The 23352-nt window shown below is 38.6% G+C and overlaps 1 protein-coding gene and 1 non-coding gene across 3 annotated transcripts in view; both read left to right on the top strand.

Annotated features, from left to right (window-relative positions):
* Positions 1-23352, top strand: part of grm2a (glutamate receptor, metabotropic 2a) — an 83956-nt gene that overhangs the window by 32185 nt on the left and 28419 nt on the right. The window lies entirely within an intron of this gene.
* trnal-uaa (transfer RNA leucine (anticodon UAA)) lies at positions 18538-18620 on the top strand. The gene has a single exon. It is a non-coding gene; the product is annotated as a tRNA-Leu (tRNA).

Raw genomic sequence — 23352 nt, 5'->3', positions numbered from 1 at the left:
TTACTACTTTTTTGCCGAAAAAATGGGCAGTTGGCTGAAAATTACCTGATCATTTCAATGTAAACTTACGCTACTATGTATGGATACAGCATGGCTGCCATCACAAAACAACAAAACAAAGAGCTTTTAAAGATGAAAATTCTTGTAACTAAATGCATACATTCCTGAATTTCTATATATATGAACATAGAACAGTCTAGATCAGACATGTCCAAAGTCCGGCCCGGGGGCCAAATGCGGCCCGCGTTCAAATTTCATCCGGCCCCCAGCCTCTGTCATAAAATTAATTACGCCTGGCCCGCACACAGACTTAATACCGTATTGGCCCGAATATAAGACTGTGTTTTTTGCATTGAAATATGACTGAAAAAGTGGGGGTCGTCTTATATTCGCGGTCTAGACATTATACCCATTCAAGACGCTAGATGGCACCAGATATCATTGAAGTGATATTCTGTCATGACAGAACTCAGCTACTCTCAAGTTTAACCAGTTTGCATTATTTTATTGCAAGGTTTTTCCTTATTCCGATTTGTTTCAAGACTACAGTTAGACTTCACTTTGATGGTTTATGCAGTTATTGCAATGTTGTTGTTTTATCACAATAGATTGGTTTATTTACATTTCAAAAACCAGAAGTCATTCATTTACAAATGTGATTGCACTTTAGTTTACATATTTAAATGTTCAGATATTAAGATCTGAATGAGGCAAAATAACATGCTTTTTTTCTCAAATATATTGTTATAATCATTTGTTTCAGATGTACTGTAATTATTTTCTGTATGAAAATTAATTTGGTGTTCAAAAAGTCTTTTTTTCAAACTTGAGTCTTGAAAAAGAGGGGGTCGTCTTATAATCAGGGCCGTCTTATATTCGGGCCAATATGGTAAATTGGTCAGCAGTGCTGCTACCAGCATATGAAGTAGCTTACACACTAAATGCTGTTCCTCATTTACCCACTAAAGGCGGCAGCACTCTAGGTAACACTACCCCGTGTGACCTTTTACTTCCAATTTTCTAAAATGGCGACAAACAACAACAACAAAAAAAGTTGACTGCGACGGCTGACACGTCAAGGATAGCTGGAAATTGGACTATTTCTTAACTAAAATACGCAACAACTCGGTCTGACTCATTTGCAAAGAGACAGTAGCTGTTTTTAAAAAGTTCAATGTGAGGCGATAATACCAAACAAGACACGCTGACATGTACGACAAGATTATAGGGAAGATACGCACCGAGAAATTGAAACAACTTGAAGCTAGTTTAATTTCACAGCAGCAGTATTTCGCAAGAGCCAAAGAGTCAAAAGAGAACGCCAAAAAGGCTAGTTGCGAGATTGTTTAAATTATTAATAAAAAAAAAATAAAGCAAATGTGACACACATAATGGCTTGCTAAAATTTGCTTAAATATATTGTTCTATGTAAAGGACGTCAGCCAAGGTCGGCCCCCCACATTTTTACCACACCAAATCTGGCCCCCTTTGCAAAAAGTTTGGACACCCCTGGTCTAGATTCTTGGTTAAAGGTAAAAATGAGCAGTTTTCATTCATTTTACGTGAATATTTCAAGTTAAAATTATGCTATTGTGTAAATCCAACGTGGCAGACATCACAAAACAGAGCTTTTTACGTTTAAAATTCTTGTAAATAAATGTGTACATACCTGAATTTCTATAGATATGAACATAGAACAGTCTAAGTTCTTGGTTAAAAGCAAAAAAAAAAAACCCCGACAGTTATAATTCATTTTTCTTAAATATTTTGAGCTAAAGTTACACTAATTTTTTCCATGCGTTTTTTTCATGTTTCAAAGTGCATGCATGGGGCTATTTTATACAATAATTTCCTTGAGTCCTCGACCAAATCACTCTTGAGACACTCCTGCCTGCTTGTATGCCGTAAAACCTTTGTTCTTTTTCCACCTAAATCCGGCGTTTGAATGCAAAGTGTGTTTGAGTTAATCACAGTTAAAGCCAAACGCTCTGCCTGTGTGGGCACCCAATGGGAAGGCTTGGTGCAATGCGTGTGGGAGCTGTCTCGTCAACTGATGGTGAAGTCTATGAGGCATCATACATTTTTATTGTTTTTCAGTCATGATTGACCTCATTGGCAAATTATAACAACGTGGTCCACAATATAAATGAGTTCAACAACCCTAACCTAGGACAAACTATTTAAACCTTGCATATTTGTGTCTACAATGATAAATTAGAGCAGTTTTTGAGGTTTGCTGTCCAAACTTCACATTGACCAAATTTGCCATTCATTTAATCGTTGACAAACCAACAATCAAACAAACACTTTGCACTTTTGTTTATGTTTCTCACCGACAAAAATTTCAGGGTGCTCCGAAAGGGCAGTTATTCCATTGTACAATAGAAGCCTTTTTTAAAAATTTAATTTTAATTTTTTTGTAAATTTAATTTAATTGTATTTTTTTAGCCTTGTTGTCGAATCCTGACTTTAGACAGAAATGAGAAAAGATGCTAAAATTAGGCCATAGTGGTAGGTAGGCACATCACTTAAGAAGGCTGAGGAAGCAGTTGGACCACCTTCTGTAATCATTGTCAGTCCAGCCTATGTTTTTGTGTTATGCTCTTTCCATGGTATACCAAAAGTCAGCCTTGATAGGTTATAGTGGTGTACTATTTACAACATTTAGGCAGTTAGTACGATTCAAAGGCATAGCCAATACAGTGGTGCTTCGACATATAATCATTTTAACATCCAATGTAAACTTTGACTCATCATTTGTCTCGACATATGACCAAATGTTTCAATTATTATTATTAATAACAATTATTATTATTTCAACAATTTCATTGTTTTCCCGCAAGACGGACGCAGGGTGAATTTTCTTGTGAGAGAAATCAACATGGTGCCAAGAAGGTCAGTGCAGTTGGGGGGAAAAAAGGAAAAAGTTGACACATACTATTGAAATTAAGAAAGAAATGATAGAAAATATGAGCAAGGAGTGCGCGGCAGTGAACTGGGTCGACAATACGGCTGGATTGTGTCTACTATCTCGAGGACGACTCTCATTATAATTATGGTAACATCGGCAAGGAAGTCGCTAGCTTTGTCAGGTTTTTAATCATTTATTTCAGAACTTGTTCAACACAACACGGCTACTGTCCGCTGTAGCTGAAGCCAACAACAACAGAACATGAAATGAGAAAGTAAAAGCTTCCCACTCTAACGCACCTCTCTCACTCTTACGTCAGTCACACAGTACGTTCAGGAACAGCATGCAAAACACAACACACCCGAACCCGAATCGTTACATTATTATTATTATTATTATATTAGTCAGACTTGTATTTAAGTATTATTCATTTCTTGTTTTATTATTTGTAATTATCATTTGTAATTGTACCTACAGTACAGTGATCCCTCATTTTTTGAGGTTAATGGGGACCAGAACCCGCCGCGACAAGTGAAAAGCCGCGAAGTAACCCCAACCCCTCAATCTTTGTTTTGTGTGTGTTCAATATATTTTTTTTAGTATTGGAATGAGATACATATAAAATTTTCACATTTTTCCCCAAACTATAATTACAGTGGGGAGAACAAGTATTTGATACACTGCCAATGGGAAAACCCATTGGCAGTGTATCAAATATAGTTAATATAATACCTATAATTATAATATATCCTTTTTTTAATAAATGGTTTTCAAGCACTTCAAATGTAATAACTATGATTAGTTTTAAACATGTTACTGTCCCACCAAATTATATAAATATAACGAATAAAGTAGATAAATGCTCGGCTTTATTAAATGCTTCACGGTCAAGCTGCTCACTTACACACAATGAGTTGCTAGTCGCTAGACTGTTTAACAAGTTAAACGAGGATTGATGCATGCGGCGCTTTGAAGTTCACATCTCTAGCAAGATCAAACTCAAACGTCAGTCAATCATTGTTAACTTTAATAAGCGACTCCAGTGTACTGCCTGACCAACAAAGAGAAGAGAGGGAGGGCAGGAGAGTAAGACTACGCGATCGGCTCTGGACAGCTCATCTGTATTTATTTATCTTTTAATTTTAAGAAAAATCTGCGATGGACGGCGCGAAGTTTGAAGCACGAAGTAGCAAGGGATCACTATATTTATCAAGGATTTAGCGTTGGTTTTTGGGCTGTGGAACAAATTAATTGAATTACAATTCGTATTCTTATGGGAAAATCCTGCTCCACATACGACCATTTCGACTTACAAACCAGGTCCTGGAATGAATTAAATTCGTATGCAGAGCTACCACTGTATTCAGTTACCCTTGGCTCCATAGGGATAGCACAGCAAAGAAATAGAACATGATGGATACTTGTTACATTGCCCATTTGGACCAGAGTAGGCTGTGCAATTACACCTTGCAAGATGTTAACTCAAGTTGGTAATGACTATCGGTTTCACTGGGAGGATCTGTTTACCTGCTTAACTAATCTGATTTGGAGTGTGCCTCTTTTTTTCCTGGTAATTCACACTTGAGCAGTGGCTGCTGTCAGAGGCTGACACGCTGCAGATGTTGTGCTCAGATTTGGCTGACAGGATGACTAGTGACGGAAGATTTACTCTCAGAGGCAGCAGCACCCCGATCGGTTCCCTCGCACTGATGTGATGAAAGCTCTGCTAATTGGGTCTCAAGTCTTCAGCGCTATCATGGATGTAATCTCAACTCTTTGTGAGACGGGACAGCGTGTCATGCAGATCTTGGCTGTGTAAATATGCACAAATACAGCTGTTTTGGCTTAGCCAACAGAGGGCCAAGGGTTCTATACACTTTGGATTATGTTTGAAATACGTACAGTATATAAATGTTGAATGCAAAGGCCTTTATTTGTGTTATTGCTTGTGTATGTTGTGGAGACAATTGATTATCTCCTGATTGGTTGACTGAGAATTGTTTCTTCTACTTGATGACACGAGTTGAATATGTAGGTCCATCAATGCTCCATCCCTATCCATTGCAATGGTATGCAAGAAGAGGCGAGACCCAATGCTGATGTTTCTTCAGTGTCACATGTTATAGATACATCATCTGAACAGCGTGACCTGTTTTAATTCTTTATAACGCCTACGACAGGATAAAAAAGTCTTAAATAGCATTATTATGTGAATTAGAATCATATTTTGAGACGATTCGACTATATACAACAATTTGGCAAAGAGCAGATGAAAAGAAATTAGTCTTTTAATCTGCCATTTAGCCACGACTACCATTATAGGGCTCTAGCGTCCCCCACAGGAGGATGACGTCAGCAGGGTCATGGTTTCATCTGATTTTGAATTCAGCCCATTGAGGGGGAATTATTCAAAACGAGGAAAATGCGACGAAGATAGACGCAAAATGTCATTGTTTCAATCTCTCTACCCCAATATTTTTACAGGATATTCTTTTTATCCAAGTATTTTTCCCCAATTGCTAAATAAATGGTATGGTCATGACAAATAACAGTCTTGTGCTAAATGGAATATGAAATATTAAAAATGCATTTATTCAGTACGACATGGCAAAATTACTCGATAATAGTCAAAACTGTTCATTTCCTCCCAAACTATACTTAATGCCACCGGAGTTAGTACGGCTTTTGTCATTTCCCTGCCCCGGCTTCGGAGAGCGTAAACAAACCAAACCAAACCAAACTTTTTTTTTTTGGCTTTCGAAGCGAAAAATCACACAAAACTACCCCGGATCATCTCACACGGTGGCGGCGTTGTCTATTGTCTTCACCGATGGGCAACCCACCCAGCAGTGAGCAAGTTACAGCTCGTTGGATTCAATCCCCTGCTGCGGTCAGGAGAGCGCCTCTTTGCCGGGGAAGCAGCAGAATAAACCGGCCGACATCAGAGGAGCGCGTAGCTGCCACATGGTCAACACGAATATGGCGTTAAATAATGCTTTACTACGTGGCGTACAAGACAAGACAACAATGAGAGAGCAGCGTGCAGTTGTTGTGCAGCTAACATAGCAGAATGTGTCTGAGGAAAACTTTTCTACATGTCCGTCCATGATCAAACGTAAGTAAATAGTGCTTTATTTTAAAAAAGGTTTGTAGTGTTTACTTTGTAATCGCTGTATTCACGGCCATTTTTAACACAAATTTGCAATTTCTGATTGGGTTGAAAATTTGACAGATTACCGGGCACAAGAAAAGGGGAATAAGCCGAGTGTAGCGCTCTTGCGGCGGGTACGCAAAGGACCGAGGGGGATGTGCGACATGCCACCGGAGGTCGGCCGAGTGGCATACTCAGTGGACAATCAGCCACAAAATGCAAGCCACCTCCAAATTAAAACGTGTGCCATGATCCCAGTATTTGACATAATACAAAATATGATGTTTACCGGTACTCACTTCCTCGTAAGTCAATGGTCCCACAGTACTACGGCTTGTTTTGGCCAATATCCGCGGTGAATCGGAACCTTTTGAAACCCAAAATGGCTCACACGCCTCTCCCTGGTGCAGCAACAATTTTCTGAAGCACATGTGGCTGGCGTGATGTGAAAAATAAAAAAATTAATCCGCAAAATCAGCTGAACCCGCCGTCCATCTGCATGCTATAAAGCAATGCTGTATTGTGAGATGCTGACCCGGGTGACGTCATATTCGCATTGGTCCTTAACCCAAGACTGGATCCGTATGTTACATATTTTTCATGGCGCGGGATTCAAAATTTAAATATAGAAAAATGATTGCTTCCACATACATCCAAGCGGTCCATTTAATTCAGGAGCATAAAACAATGCGTGAAATATGAAATAAACATGCTTTTTGGTGTCATACGCATTTTAATGAACTATAAACATGACAATAATGAAATCTGACCTCTACCGTGTATTGTTTACACTTGCTTCATGGTTTGTAAGACATCAGTGATGGATATTTTGTTTGGTAAGTATTAACATTTATTTTATTTTCCACCTTGGCACCCAAGTAAGAATAAAACTCCACTTTTAAGCAAAACCTTTTGTTACTCAATGAGGAAAAACTAAAGTTCTGGTAAAAACAAGTATCATGGCTTTCAAATTTTCTTCTCAGTAGAATTCTCCGGTGAGTTGCACACTGACCGGTTTCAAGGATTTTATACGATTTAAAACGCTCATTCCAGGGGTCCCCAACCTTTTTTGCACCATGGACCGGTGTTTAGGTTTTTTTTTCACGGACCGGTGTTCTGACAAATTTTGCAACCCATCACAAATTGCAACGATGCGGTTCTGCGCATGCGCGTAACGTTAAACATAGCCGCAAAATGCGCAAATGCAGCGATTACAAAGTAAACACTACAAACTTTCTTGAAAGAAAGGAATATTAATTTACGTTTGATCATGGAAGGACTTGTAGAAAAGTTCTCCACAGATACATCCTGCCATGTTAGCTGCACACAACAACTGCACACCGCTCTCACCATTAACGACTTCGCCTTCTCGTTAAGCATTAATTAAGAAGCCCACTTCACAAAGATACGATGTTGGGAATTGTAGCAAGGTTTTCAACGCTCTCGTAGCGATGTCAGGATATTCCGGAAAGACTTTAATCCAGAACCTCGGTAGAATTGTTGTCTCAAATGTACGTTTAATAAGGTCGCCGTCATTTGCGATCTCTACAAGTTGATTGTCCTGTTGCACAGACATGCTCGAATCACTCGGTTTATTTACAAACGGGTCACGAATCCACTCCTTCGCAGTTCGTGTGTCTTCGAGGTTGTAGGCTCGTCAGGTGCCCTTTTTGCGTAAAAATATCTCCAAAGACGCCTGTTTTCCAGTCATCTTCGCCTGTGTGGCGGGTAATTATTTCCGGGAATAAATGTTCTGCGCCCGCGGCCTAGTAATACGTTATTATCGAGGACAAGCGCACATAGATATATTATATACACAAACAAGATGCACTGCTAGCAGTCCAATCAATGGATTTCTATGATGACATTCTAATCTATCCCGTAGTATTATATCTAGAGTAGACAGGGATATTGGTGTGTTAAGCAGGGGCACAAGGTTAATTCGGCCAGAATGCGGTCGTTATTAAATTATTATTTCTGTGTGGCCCAGTAGCAAATACGGCAGATGGGGACCCCTGCTCATACAACTATCTACAATGCCTACATGCTTGCTGTGAAAACACTAATTACATCATGGAGGGGCGGCATGCTGAACTCAATCATGCCCAAATAGACAAACTGAACAGGGCCATTAGTTGGAAATGTGCCATTAATTTTACAGTTAGTGTGGCACCAACTGTTATGTATTAATTATTTAATAAAAGTAGAAAAGGATGTGTCTAAATAGGAAAAAAGATTTGTTTGAACAAACATATCCAGCAAATGTAGACAGGGTGTCCTTCAGGGGTTATGCAATTTGTTAGTGTGTCATCCGTATACGTGCCTATTCAGGCATGGCATTCTCTTGGCTGAAATGTTGAAATTTTCCTTCAGACTCACAGATGACTTGACTTTGGTGGTCAAGGGTCAGGAAATTACTGTTAGTCATGGTTTATGGACAGCAGCCATCAGCTCAGATGAACACTATAACTGCAGCATATTTATCATGTTGAAAATACATCTATGTATCAGCCATCAACATGTTTCCTTAAATAGCCACATAAAATCCTCAGCGTTATCCTTTGCTAAAAGACAGTTGTTGTTTTTGTTTTTCCAACAGCTGTGGAACAAATATTTAGACTCATAAAACAAATGTATAACCTCCAGTGAAGAACAATGATGCATTATACAGATAGTAAGCTCCTGGGGAATACTGTAGGAAGAGAATCCAGTGCACCTATAAATGGATTCTTGATGTAAAAGACAGTTTGGAAAACAGGATTTGATGAACGAGGTGTAATTTTAGTGAGACCCTCTATCCTGGGGTCCTCAGAGAACGCCCTTGTCTTGTTGTAATTTACGGATGCACTATTATGAGCCTGAGGTCTGCCTGAACTTCCTAGTGAATCTTCCTGATGTGCGGGATTGCACCACAGGACCCTGCTCCCTTTCTCGCCATGGATGACCCTTCTTATTGTAACAAAGTGCAGGCCTGAGAAGTCTTTTTTCCCCTGTTCTTTTATTTGGCTTATGTAATGTCTGAGCACATTAGTTATTGAAATGTGGCCTTTGAAAACAAGAGATGCACTGGAGAGGCATCCTGAAAAATGTTGTTGCTGAGCTGGGGATTCTTCTATCTAGTGTGTGGCATTTTGGACCATTAGGACATTCAGCCAAACACTTTAGCTATTCTGTTTCTTCACAAGAGACAAATAACTAAGTAAGTTATTTCTTTTACATGCAATATGGCCTGTCAGTGGAGAACACAAGCATGTTTTGAGAAGCAGAAGCCAAAAACTAACTATCCTTTTTAATATGGTTTTACTTGTTGAGGTTTGTGAGCACAGGGCCAAATAAATGCTTATGGGCAAAGGCTTAGTGAAGCTTGGCGGAGCCCTGAGTATGTTGAGTGTTTGTCTGTTTTTGCGTGTGTGTTTTTTTTAAACCTTTGAAGTGCAAGAAGTGAAGTTTGTTTTGAAATACATGATACATGTTTGTAGAAGGATACATCTAGGTGCAGTTGAGGCGTTGAGGATGGTCCAGTTTGGTGATTTTATTAATGCACCTCTGCTTTTTGCAGATGATGTTGTGATGTTGTTCTATTGACTTCACTGCAATCTTAAACTCTCACTGGAGCGGTTCGGCAGCGAAGTGTGAAGTGGTTAGGGTAAGAATCAGCACCTTCATATCTGAGACCATGAAAAAGATGGAATGCCCTCTCTGGGTCAGGGATAAGCTGTTTCCCCAATTTAAGGAATTTAGTGGACCAATGGAAATGGAAAAATTACATACATTAACTAATACAACTAATGTTCATTTAAATAAACTGTGGAAAAATTACCCCAAACAATCATACTTAAATTAACCCCCCCCCCCACACACACACACACCAGATGGTAGGTGCCAGGTCTTCAACAGCTGTGGTCATTTCCTCAAATTAGAAAATCAAAGTCAGGTAAACATTCAGATAAATATTAACTAAAGTGTGCACCCGTTAGAAAATACATGTCCAAATAACTCAAAATATCAAATAAATCTTGGAACAACACTACACTGTGGTGGTAGAGGTATCCACCACAAGGAATTTAAGTATCTTGTTCACAAGTAACGGACGAATGTTTGATTTAGTTGTGTGGCACTATGTTGTTCTTCTTCAATGTTAAATGTACAGTAATATATGGAAATTCTAGCATTTATTTAAAATAATTTTCTACTCCATGCATGCTCTACCAATGCTCTGATGAGTAGACAGAGCCCAGAAATTTTAACTGCGACTGTCCACCAAAAGCCCTTTTCTTCCCTTCAATAGTGTTCGAGTTGAACACTCTGGGGGAACACGTGTCTGTGCGCGTCTATGCGCGTCCCTTCGGCGGTAGCACCGTTTCACCAAGCCTCCGCTTAGTCTCCGCTTGGCAAAAACACTTTTCTAACCACACTTAAGACTTGTTACCAACAGTATGCAATCAGATTTGCTGTTTTTATGTTTCTGGTGCTGGTTTGATGGGCCAAACCCCTCACTGCTTTGTGTTCGTGCTCGTACAAGCATGAACGCCATGCACAAGTTTATCACAGGCTGCAGTTACGCTTTAGGCCAGAGGTGACAGTCATGAGTAAAAAAGTGACAAACTTCATATACGTAGCTATTTTAAAGACCATCCATTGGGAAACACATTAATCCCCTGAATAATGTACATTTGACATAAACACTTTTTTTAAAGGGGTTGACGGAAGTTACTTCTGTACCTTTAGTTCAATAAGATCCTCAATCCTTAAAATTCACTTTTGTCTACTGTTCATGTCAACTACACCCTCCCAGCTCTAACTCTGAATGGCTTTAATGAAATTTGATTCTAGTTCAGCTAGTCATCATCACCTCTGTGGTTCTCTCTTGCTCCCACAAGAACCATAAAAAAAGCAGCTCTTGTTCAAGAGATTTCACTGTTCAAATGAAAGTTGCCTAAATTAAGAGTAATTTGCTGCATAATTTGGCAATGACAACAGTGGCTTTATTAAGATTTAAAATGCCGTGTCACTGAAAAAGTGACATTGTGTAGGAACTTTGTTACTTATGATGCCATTACAACCAGCACTGGAATTGAGTGAAATCAAGCCTCCAATGTTTCCCTTACCACCACATTAACCGGGCTCTAATCATAGTAAATGTAGTTCCTTTCCAAACGCATTTCGACTACCTTAACTCATCACCAACATATCCCTTGGCAACTGTGAAGAGGCCATTGACTTGTAATGGTGCATAGATATTAAAATAAGATATTCTGATGTTATTCCATCAAAATTATGATACTACATGTATTTATCACCATTCAGGCTGTGTCCACTGAGTGACTAATTTCTCACCACCATCTAAGGATTAGGATGCTCTATCAAAATTTGACTTATTTTTTTTTAAAGAGCCAGATCACCATGGAGACATGGTGAGAATGCACTGAACTGACAGGTGGCAAGCACTCGCTAAATCTGTCACAAAAAAGGAGCATGTTGCTGTGCGGCTTGAGTGGCGGTGTGAAAATCACAGATATGGGGGCGGAACTAGCTGCGGGCCTCGCCACGTTGTTGTTACAGGAGTAGAGACAGAGTAATGTGTGGAGGCGAAGTTCTGTGACACTCTCACAAGCTAGTTTCTGCCTTCCCCATCTGCGGTTGCTGACGGGCAGGCTGGTGCTTTTGGCAGGGTTGTGCTTGCAGGATGTTGAAGCATCAAATGAATCTTGTTTCACAGTAACACTGTGAGTGACGGCTTGACGTAAAGGCAAGGAGATGGAGGGAAAGTCATCAGGAGTCACATGGCATTGAGCAATTTGACCACCAAAGCATGTATCTTGTGCTTCAACAAAGAAGTCTATGAGGCCATCTGGACTCTTCACGAGTCACCTATTTATGTATTTTTAAGGCTTGCCTGTTAAAATCCTCTCCTGTTTCAAGAGCATGCTCAAAATATACAGCTGGTCTTTTGCATACTAATATTGCATGCAAAAATTGCTTTTATTTATCAAGCTGTCCAACGCAGTGTCAGTATTTCATCAGCATTTTCCTCATTTAGGGCTCGGTGTCCAAAAGGCGTGGGCTAATCAGATGTATTTCATATTTCAGTCCAGGAACATTAGCCTCAAGCCTGTCTTTTGATTTCAATATACTGAAGCAAATCCACTGTACTTTTTCCACTCCTTGCACAGTTATCTGTGGTACCTATGAATCACTGGTAAGAGTGCCACTGGGCAAAAAAATACTAACTACCAAAGCTAATTAGACGAACACTTTTGGAATGCCACACAACCAAATTTTCACCAACAATGAACTTTTCTCTGCCTGTAAAGATAGTTTAACTGTAGACTTCTTAATGGTATTGACGGGTCAGATCGGTCATGCACTGCGCCTCGCCTTCAAGTCGGGGGCCGCCCACATCAAGAGGAGCTATTCAATAACACGCATGCAGCGATCTAATGCCGGATTTCTGTTGAAAAAGTACGGAAGCTGTACCACATACAAACAGGAAGGATTGACTCAGGAGTGATTTGTTCAAGGATTAAAGATAATAATTATATTTTTCGTACCATGCATGCATTTTGAAACGTTGCGAAAAAAAATCTATGGGAGAAATTAGCCGCTACTGCATTGGCATCAACTGCAGGTTGTTTTTTTTTTTAAATTTTTTTGCTTTTAACCAAGAATTTAGACTGTTTTACGCCCATATCTATGAAGAATTCGGGGATTTAGGCTTTTATTCACAAGAATTTTCACCGGAAAAGCTCTGTTTACATAAAGCGGCCGCTAGCTACATTCACTAACAGACTAGCATTTTACTTCGAAATATTTATGTAAAATAAATGCTAACTGCACGTTTATTTTGCTTTTAATCAAGTACCGAGACTTTTTTACGTGCATATCTATAAAGAATTCGGGGATTCAAGCTTTTAGTCACAAGAATTTTCACCGGAAAAGCTCTGTTTACATAAGGCGGCCGCTAGCTACATTCATTAACAGACTAGCATTGTACGTCGACATATTTACGTAAGATAAATGATAACTGCACGCTTATTTTGCTTTTAACCAAGTATCAAAACTTTTTTACGTCCATATCTATAAAGAATTCGGGGATTTAAACTTTTATGCACAAGAATTTTCACCGGAAAAGCTCTGTTTACATAAAGCAGCCGCTAGCTACATTCACTAACAGACTAGCATTGTACTTTGACATATTTACGTGAAATAAATGCTAACTGCACTTTTTTGTTGTTGTTGTTGCTTTTAACCAAGAATCGAGACTGTTTTACGTTCATATCTATAAATAATTCAAGGATTTAAGCATGTATTCACAAGAATTTTCAACAAAAAAAGCTCTTTGTCTGTGATTCCACTCGGTCAGCATTGATAGCCTCGCCAACAATGCACGCCCGCTATTTATCGGCCCGTCAATACATTTTGAAGTCTATGCTGTACTATAAAAAGGTCAAATAATTGAATTAGTACCGTACTGTATTACTTTTAGTATTTTTTTTTTTTTCTGAGCTAAATACTAAGCTGCTGGCATGAATGCATTTCCTGACATTTTCAGCCTAAACTATGAGCTTGGAATACTAAGATATATTCATGAGCCATGGAATGCCATTTTATTCATGCACAAACAGTACTATTTATAGAGTCATCCTCATGTGCAGGTTGACATGAATGCAAGTCTGTTGGGGTACACAAGTCATACAAGGTATTTAAACATGGATACACACGTGGCAGAATTCAGGCCAAGAAAGAACAACAATGATGAAACATATGAATAAAGCCATACAGTGTAAATTCATTATTCATAGGGAAAGTAAAGAACGTGCTTGTAAAATTATCAATAATTTAAATATAATTGGATTATTTAGTGGCTTGGTTTTTCATATCAGACAAATTCACTGTCCGTTTGTGCAGTTGCAAATTCATATACAGTATTCATTGAATATTTCCTTCAGAGGCAAATATTTTGCTAAGTGCATTAAAGTGTCTGAATCATACCGATAGCATGTCTCAGACTTTGGTCTAATATTGAGACTTCAGTAGCTTTAATTGCGTCAAATCTGAATCACTGACCTTGTAAATGAACGGAAGGCTTTATGTGTATTGCAGTATGAATGGATGCTAGGTTCTATGAGGGATGTGGAAGGCGGCAGCAGCCTACACTTCATCTGGCAGGATGAGGGGGCAGAATCTGATCAAAAACATTCTCATTCTCTGGATCTGACAGTAACCAGGCAACCACTATAAAAATAAACAAATTACACGTTCTCTTCATTGGAATGTGTGTTTCAAACTGCACCAATGGGTCGTATACTGTGCGCTATACGTTACAGTACACACGGTACAGTATATGTGCAACTAAGTGAAGCTGCTCTTATTTCTGTTCGGGTCTTCTGGGAAGAGCAGATGGGTTTTTCATGTTGAAAAGATCATTACATCCCCACAATAACTTTTCTATATTTTCTGCCTTCTTTGATACGGCAAAGCCTCACAATGAGTTGGATTGCTGAGGGAAAAGAATCCACTACTCGTTGGCTTTGACATGTCCATATTAGTGTTTATTGTGTTTTATCTGCCATGTAACATTTTGTTGTACTAGCTTCAACTTCCATGTAAAGTGAAAATATACATTTGACATACAGTAACACAATGTGACATTGTCATTGTTAACATCCATTCAAAATTTGAACGATTAATAAATGGCCAAGTGTATACAGAGAAGTGAGGTTTCTAAAATGTGTCCACAGAATGCACTGGAACCAATCAAACACTATTAGGTCAATCTGGAAAAATGTGATCTACAGAGTCTTGTAACCAGGGGGGAAATTGGATTGAATTTCTAGCCAGAACTCCATGACATGAAGGTTGCCACGGAGCCAGAATTTTTTTTTTTTTTCCGGGGGCTGTTGGGGGGGGAGGGGGGGGTCCAAATCTCCTAAAACCACTGAATGCAGACAAAAATGTTTATATCTACAACACATACACAATAAAAAAATAGTTTTACACATGAATTAGGCTACTGCATTGCACATACTGTCACGAGGCATACATGAGAAACTGATTTTCATTAAAAATGATATTTTTTAAAATGATTTGCAAAATAACAGTTAACAAAAACAGCGGTCACCCCAAATGTAATCTATTTTTTTTATTTTCATTGTATTGATTTGATCTAATTTTTATTTTCTCATTTCCTCACATCCAAATGCAAAAACTCAATTTTAACTACTTTAGAACATAGGATTAACATTAAAATGGAAAATAATGTAAACATTTACTAATTTTATTTTAAGTAATAAAGATATAAGTAACATACATTAACAAAAATAAGTTCAAATGACTTAAATTATGCACAGTGAAATGGAATTTATTTTGAAGATCACGCAAATATTGAGTTTTTTAAATTACAGTGGTACCTCGACATACGATTGCTTCGACACATGATCTTTTCGACATGTGATGTAAAATTTGACTCCCCATTTGTTTCTACATCCGACGACGTGGTCGAAATACGACGCTTTATGACAGCACCGCAGTTTCTTTGTTTTCCCGCAAGATGGACGCACGGCGGATTTTCTTGTGAGCGCAATCAACATGGGTTCCAAGAATGTTAGTGCAGTTGGTGAAAAAAGAAAAAAGGTGAGGCTTACCATTGAAATGAAGATGAAAATGATAGAAAAATGTGAGGGTGGTTTGCCCGTCCGTGAACTGGCTCGACAATACGGCCGTAGAATGTCTACGATCTCGACGGTCCTCCTCCAACCTCCGTTCGCCAGTCTTTGTAAGTAAGGTGACAATTACTATGATTGTAAGATCGCCAAAAAATCGCCAGCTTTGTCAGATTTTTAATCACTTATTTCAGAATTTGTGCAAAACAACTTGCCTACTGTCCACCGCAGCTGAACATGAAAAGTGAAAGTAAAAAGTCATCTCACTCTGGCACGTTAAACACGCGGTGCGTTCAGGTACACCACGGAAAACACATACGCCACATTAGAACCCGATTCCTTACTTTATTACAGGTATTATTATCCATGTCACTGTTATTGTATTATTACTCCAAATATTATTCATAATTTATTTGTTTTGCTCTGTGTTATTGCTATTTGCAATAATACCAGCAGCATTTATTAAGGATTTAGTTTAGGTATTCGGGCTGTGGAACAAATTAATGGAATTATAATGTATTCTAATGGGAAAATCCTGCTCGACATACGACCATTTCAACTTACAAATTCCTGGAATTAATTAACTTCATATGTAGGTGTACCACTCCACGTACCACATGCCTCCCCTTTAGAGCAAAACTACATATATTTTATATATATCTACTAGTATATATATAAGCCTCCTCAACGCATACCTTTCTCTTAAAGACCTGATCATTTTTCTGTTGCATTGCCCTTTTTTTTATCACATTAATTCAACAAGCTTATTCTTTTTTTTTGTGATCCAAAAAACGGGCATTTGAACCAATCAGATCTAACTATCTGTGATGATCACATGTCAGTATGTCAGCCAATTGAATGGACAATTGAGTCCAGCGTGGTTTGCTGCGCACATCGATGCAGCAAGTCTGACTCGGATAACTACTGCAGCTGGGGAGAGCTCTGTGCGGTCCGTAAAATAAATAAATAATAAATACCGGTGGAATTACGCTACGCAAACACTTCATTATGCTTGTTGTTAACACTTGTGTATATAAATCTGACGGTGGCAAATTGTTTTCTCATTGGAGTGTGTGGCAGCCTGGCAGTTTTTTTTTTGTTATAAGCATAGGGTTTTGACAGTTGCCGGCATATTTTTGGGATCAAAGCACCGTTCTGCCCCATTCCGGCCCACTTTTACCCCTGCTTGTAACCCTTCCCATCCCTTCTCACCCTTCTCCAACTATCCTGCAGGAGTCTTCTTAGCTTTCCGACTGCTTTTGTGCTAATAGACCAACAGCAACCAGATTGTGTCCACACACTACACAGGAAGTGAAAAGTTAATCACTGCAATTTATGGACACTAATTAATTACTTAAAACCTTTCAAGGTTCAGTCACAATGTAGTTATTGAAAGATCCTTGAAGACAAATGAAGAGGCTTTAAACTGTCAATAATGTCTATAAGGCAACTAAAGCCCTTTGCACATTCTCCTTACTGGAATTTGGTTTCTCATTGCTAAATTTGAAGATCCCTGTACAATTTATCATTTCATTTTTCATGACAAGTGCGTTTTTCGTAATAATGTTTTGAGTATGTGTGCTGTGTGGCTTGCCACTACAGATAAGAGTCTGAAAAGAGCAGGCGCGCTGCTGCCAGCTGCTTCGCCACATGTTGTGAAATACTGCCAAGGCTGTTTAAAGAAAAAGACCAGTTTCTGCAGAAATGTCATTATTAGGCCAAGCGCATCCTTCAGATGACCTGGCTTCCTCACCTTTGAACCAATATGAAATGTGTACTGGTGCGTTTCGGCAACCTAGATTTTCATCTCAGATGAGACAGAAATAGCCCTTAAATTGGTTATGATAATGATGGGTGGTGAAAGGAAAATCTGACTCCAGGACTTTACGTCATTTTTGTGCGTGTTTGTGTGCGTATGTGCAGAACCTCCCAGAGTATACCTGAAATTCCTGCTAGATTGACTCATTTGATATTCATGCTTCTGATCCTGCATGAACACAAACATCATGCGTTTTGACACCTGCAATGCAACAAACATAGTAATTGCAAGTTGCAGACTGTCCACTTTTGCAGACTTATGTTTCTTTGCTTTCTGCCTCAATGTTTGTTTAAACGTCAATACTTTTAGTTTTTATCAGGAAAGTTGTTGCACATTGTGGTGTCATTTGAATAAATAATATCGTACAGTGTTTGACATTGTTGCTTTCATGACACATTTGTGCCAATAAGAGAAATGGACATTAATGGCTTTTTTTTTTTTTTAAAGCTTTGATATTTACTTTTCAATGAGGTGTTGATATATCTGAGATCTAAATTGCAGGCCAAAATGAGCGACTTCTTGAATCTCAAGAAAATGTTCCTTTCTTTAAAATCAGTCAAAGCTGGCCTTAGGCACTCACCGAAATGCCTGAAGCAAAAACTAGTCTGTCACTTCGTCTGCACAGTGTCCTCGCTGTCACAGACCTGACAGAACCTTGAAGTCAGAAAATGCAAAGTTTCATGATTGTTTTATTCTCTTTCACTCTCAAACCTTTCTGTCCTCATTCTCTGTGCCGGAATATAGCAGCAACTTTCTGACACGGTTTGCAGCATTACAGCAAATTTCTATTCACTGCAGCTCCCTGCCACTCGCTGCGGTTGACAATTAGACAATGCTGTCACAAATCAGATCATATCAGACTGACACTTGATCCAAAACAGCTGCAGAAACCAGACTATTGACACTATACCTGCAGCTAAAATGCAACAAGATTTGTCAGCAAAACAAAATTAATGTTTTGGGGGAAAAAAATACTAAAAACATGATGGGCACAACCAGGATGGCCGAGTGGTTAAGGCGTTGGGCTTAAGTTCCAATGGGCAAATGTCCTCGTGGGTTCGAACCCCACTCCTGGTAGCACTTTTAGAGTGGCCTTCAAATAGGACCAGGGCTGTTGTCATTGTTAGAATAATGATGAGGCTATAAAAGGAAACTGCACATATTCTCTGCACATACCCCTCTGTTTACTGTTGAGGTAACTTTCAGCATCAGGCTAAAATTCCCAAGACTCACCACTCGATTACACTTCCTTCACTTTGACAAGCCACTTTGTGTGTGGTCTGCTTCTCTATTTTAGAAACATACAACCGCAAACAAAACGTATGGAATCACCAGTCTCGGACGAGCACTCACTGAGCACTTTTATTATGTCGAAGAAACTCAGATAAAAACTTAAAAAATATGAATTAGGTCAAAAGTGCAACTCCTTGGCATTCAGAAAGACTAAAAGAAATGAATAAAAAACATTGTGTGGGTCAGTAAATCTTACTTTTATAGAGCAAGTACAGGGAAATAAATATAGAATCATTCCATTCTGAAGAAAAACATATGGAATGACTCAATTTTGAGTAGAAAATACTGACACACCCGGTAAATTTCCTTTCCTTAATTGGGCCCCTGCCTCAGATTAGATCTGCTCGTTAGTCAGCAGTTAAAATCAGTGCTGTTATCACACCTTGGAGGGCTGCTGAACCAAGTGGATTCACAAGAATCATGGCTTTAACAAGAGAGATGTCTCTTGAATACTTAAATACTTAAATAAATACTTCTCTCCAAACAGGAGAGTTTCCACAGACTTTAAAAACTTCAGTAATAAAACCTCTTCTAAAAAAAACCTAATCTGGATGCCTCAACCATTAGTAATTATAGGCCTATATCAAATCTAACATTCCCGTGAAAAATTATCGAGAGAGTTGTGTTTGAAAAGATCCAGGTATTTATGATGCAAAACAATCTTTTTAACTCATTTCAGTCTGGATTTCGGCCACAACACAATACCGATGCAGGCAAATCATCTTTTCTGCTACTGCTGGATCTCAGCGCAGCATTCGACACGGTTGATCACAACATACTACTCAGCAGATTGGAACAGTGGGTAGGGTTTACTGACACTGTTCTTTAGTGGTTCACATCTTATTTACATGATAGGGATTTCTTTGTGTCAGTCGGAAACCATCAGTCACAACGAACCAAATTCACGTGTGGAGTCCTTCAAGGGTAAATTCTTGGACCACTCTTATTTAACATTTATATGCTTCCCTTAGCTCAGATTATGAAACAGTATGACATCTAATATCACACCTATGCAGATGACGCACAACTCTACATTTCTGTGTCCCCACATGATTATAGTCCTTTAGTCTCCCTGAGTAAATGCATTCATCAAATCAATGAATGGATGTGCCAGAATTTTCTCCAGCTAAATGTGGAAAAGACAGAAGTGGTCATTTTTGGCCCAGAAAAGGAAAGGTCAAAGATAAACAGAGACCTTAGCACAATGTCACTTATAGCTACAAATCAAGTCAGAAACATTGGCGTAATTACTGACTCAGAGCTAAAATTTGATAGCCATAGAAAGTCCATCACTAAATCTGCTTATTACCACCTAAAAAATATAGCCAGAATTAAGGGCTTCTGACTCAAGAAGACATGGAAAAACTTATACATGCATTCATTTTCAGCAGATTGGCCTACTGCGACGGTATATTTACAGGTCTTGATTAAAAAAAAAAAAAAAAAAATCAGTCAGGAAGCTGCAGCTAGTACAGAATGCTGAAGCCAGAGTCCTCACAAATACAAGGAAACTGGACCACATTACACCGGTTTTGAAATTGTTACTAGCTTCCAGTGAGTCAAAGGATGGACTATAAAATACTACTGCTCGTCTACAAAACACTTAATGGCCTTGGACCAAAATACATGCTCGATTTGTTAGATTCCTACGAAACATGTAGACCCCTAAGGTTGTCTGGAACCGGTCTCCTGTATGTTAAAAGAACAAGAACCAAGCAGGGTGAAGCAGCATTTAGTTACTATGCTCCTCACCTCTGGAAAAAGTTACCTGAACGTCTGAAGTATGCTTAAACTGTTAGCTCCTTAAATCTGGACTAAAAACACTTTTAACACTGCATATCCATAACTGTCTATATATGTCAATCTATTTGCTTTCTATTCCTCTTGTGGTTATCTCCATTGCTGATTTCAATTATTAGCAGTAGTAGTGGTATTTGTTTTATTTATTTATTTATTAAATGCGATTTTTATGTATAATTTTATTTCCTATTTCGATTGTTGTTGTTTTCACGTTCTATTGATTTTAATGTGATTTTTATGATCTTCATGTGATGTAAAGCACTTTGAATTGCCTTGTGTTGAATTGTGCTATGTAAATAAATTGGCCTTGCCTTGCCTTGAGACCAAGGAGAGGATTATCAAACTTTTTGAAGAAGGTAACGCTACACGTATGGTTGCCAAAGATGTGGGCTGTTCACAGTCAGCTGTATCAAAAATCTGGACCAAGTACAAACAGCATGGCAAGGTTGTTAAAGTTAAGGGTACTGGTAGACCGAGGAAGACATCCAAACGTCATGACAAACAACTAAAGGCCATATGTCTTGAAAACAGATTATGTACAACAAGACAAATGAAGAAGAAATGGGGGGAAGCTGGAGTCAAGGTATGCGACAGAACTGTGAAAAATCGCCTAAAGGAAATGGGATTTCCATACAGGAAAGCTAAAAATAAAACCATCATTGACACTTAAACAGAAAAGAACAAGACTGCATTGTGCTAAGGAGAGTCAATCATGGACTTTGAATGACTGGATAAAGGTTATTTTCAGTGATGAGTCAAGAATCTACATTGGACAAGATGATGATGCTTGAACTTTTGTTCGGCGCCGTTCTAGTGAGATTTACAAAGATTTCTGCCTGTAAGAAAACATAAAAATTCCCACAGTCCTTGGTGATATGGGGCTGCATGTCAGGCAAAGGCACTGGGGAGATGGCTGTGATTAAATCTTCATTAAATGCCCAAGTTTACATAGAAATTTTAGACAGCTTTCGTATCCCTTCAAATGAAAATATGTTTGTGGATAAAAACTCATTTTCCAAGATGACAATGCATCGTGCCACAGAGCTGAAACTGTTAAAGCACTCCTTGGAGAAAGACTCATCCAGTCAATGCCATTGCCTGCACATAACCCAGATCTCAACCCTATTGAAAGCCTTTGGTGGAAAGGGGAAAAAAATGGTCCACAGCAAACCTCCGACCTGCAAGGACAATCTGGCAACGCAATCAAAGAGAGTTGGCACCAAATTGATGAAGAATACTGTTTGTCACTCATAAGGTCCATGCCTCAGAGACTGCAAGCTGTCATAAAAGCCAGAGGTGGTGCAACTAAATGCTCGAAATGTGTTTTGATTATTCCTTTGTTTGTTTCTCATGATTCCATATATTTTTTCTCAGAATAGAGTGATTCTATATTTATTTCCCTGCACTTGCTCTATAATAGTAACATTTACAGACCACCACAATGTTTTTCATTAATTTCTTTTAGTGTTTCTGAATGCTAAAGAGTTGCACTTTTGAACAAATTCATTATTTTTTTCAAGCTTTTTATCTGAGTTTGTTCTACATAATAAAATGTCTGAGTGAGTGCCCGTCCGAGGCTTGTAATTCTATACTTTCTGCTAGGGGTTGTACCATAACAAAAGTGATACTATAAATTACTTTCAGGCCTAAATTCATTTATTCATTCATTATAAATACACATCTCTGGACTAATTGCTAACCGAAGCCAGAAATAAAATTAGTATGATTTAATTTAAAAACATGCATAATGAAGATAGCTACAATTTCTCATCAAGTGGGAGTATAAGGGGTTTAAAATTAGTTATAATTGGTTAGATATAATTATTGTCTCTGTGGTATGTTTAAAACTTGGTTAGATCAAGATAAGAGTTCGACAGTTCTGATTGAGGCAACCCCCGCAAACTTCAATTTCTTTAGTGCGCCAAGAACCCATAAGAAAGGAGGTGGGGTTGCCAGTCTGATCAGGGACAGTTTTCAATGCACGAATATTTCATGTGGTCAGTTTGATTCCTTTGAGTATATTGTCATTCAGCTAAAAAGCCCTTGCAGAGCTGCCTTGGTAACAATTTACAGACCACCGAAGTATAACACAATGTTTTTTGATGAGTTTACCAAAATACTGTCTTCCGTGTGCATGGACTTTGATTGTGTTGTTTTAGTGGGTGACATTCATGTTGATAATCCTGAAGAAGGATGTGCTAGAGAGCTTTTAAATATTTTGGATACATTTGGTTTATCTCAGCATGTCACAGTTCCAACACATAACAGAGGGCACATACTGGACTTAATAATATCCAAAGGTCTTAACATCTCTGAGGTCACAGTGAATGATGTTGCTCTGTCTGATCACTACTGCATTATGTTTAAAATGACCACCCCTGTCCATCCTCTGAAAAGGGAAACAGAGGTGATTAGGAAGCGTTACATAAGTGATAACACATGTGCGTTATTCACACAGGCCTATGCCTCATTATTAACCCCTACAATAGCTCCAGTGGAAGAACTTGTAAATAGTTTCAGTTCCGGTGTGATGACTGTAATGGACACTATTGCCCCGATTAAGACAAAAACTTTGTCAAGAAAGAAAAGGTCACCCTGGAGAAATGCCATACTAGCTATAAAACAAAAGCAAGTTTGTAGACGAGCAGAACGCAGATGGCGAAAAAACAAACTCCTAGTTTTTTATGATATCTACAAAGAGAGTCTTCGCAAATAC

This window comes from Corythoichthys intestinalis, chromosome 9 (assembly GCF_030265065.1).
Source record: "Corythoichthys intestinalis isolate RoL2023-P3 chromosome 9, ASM3026506v1, whole genome shotgun sequence".
Classification (NCBI taxonomy): Eukaryota; Metazoa; Chordata; class Actinopteri; order Syngnathiformes; family Syngnathidae; genus Corythoichthys; species Corythoichthys intestinalis.
Note: the sequence above shows the minus strand (reverse complement) of the source record. Positions and strands in the feature narration are given on the sequence as shown.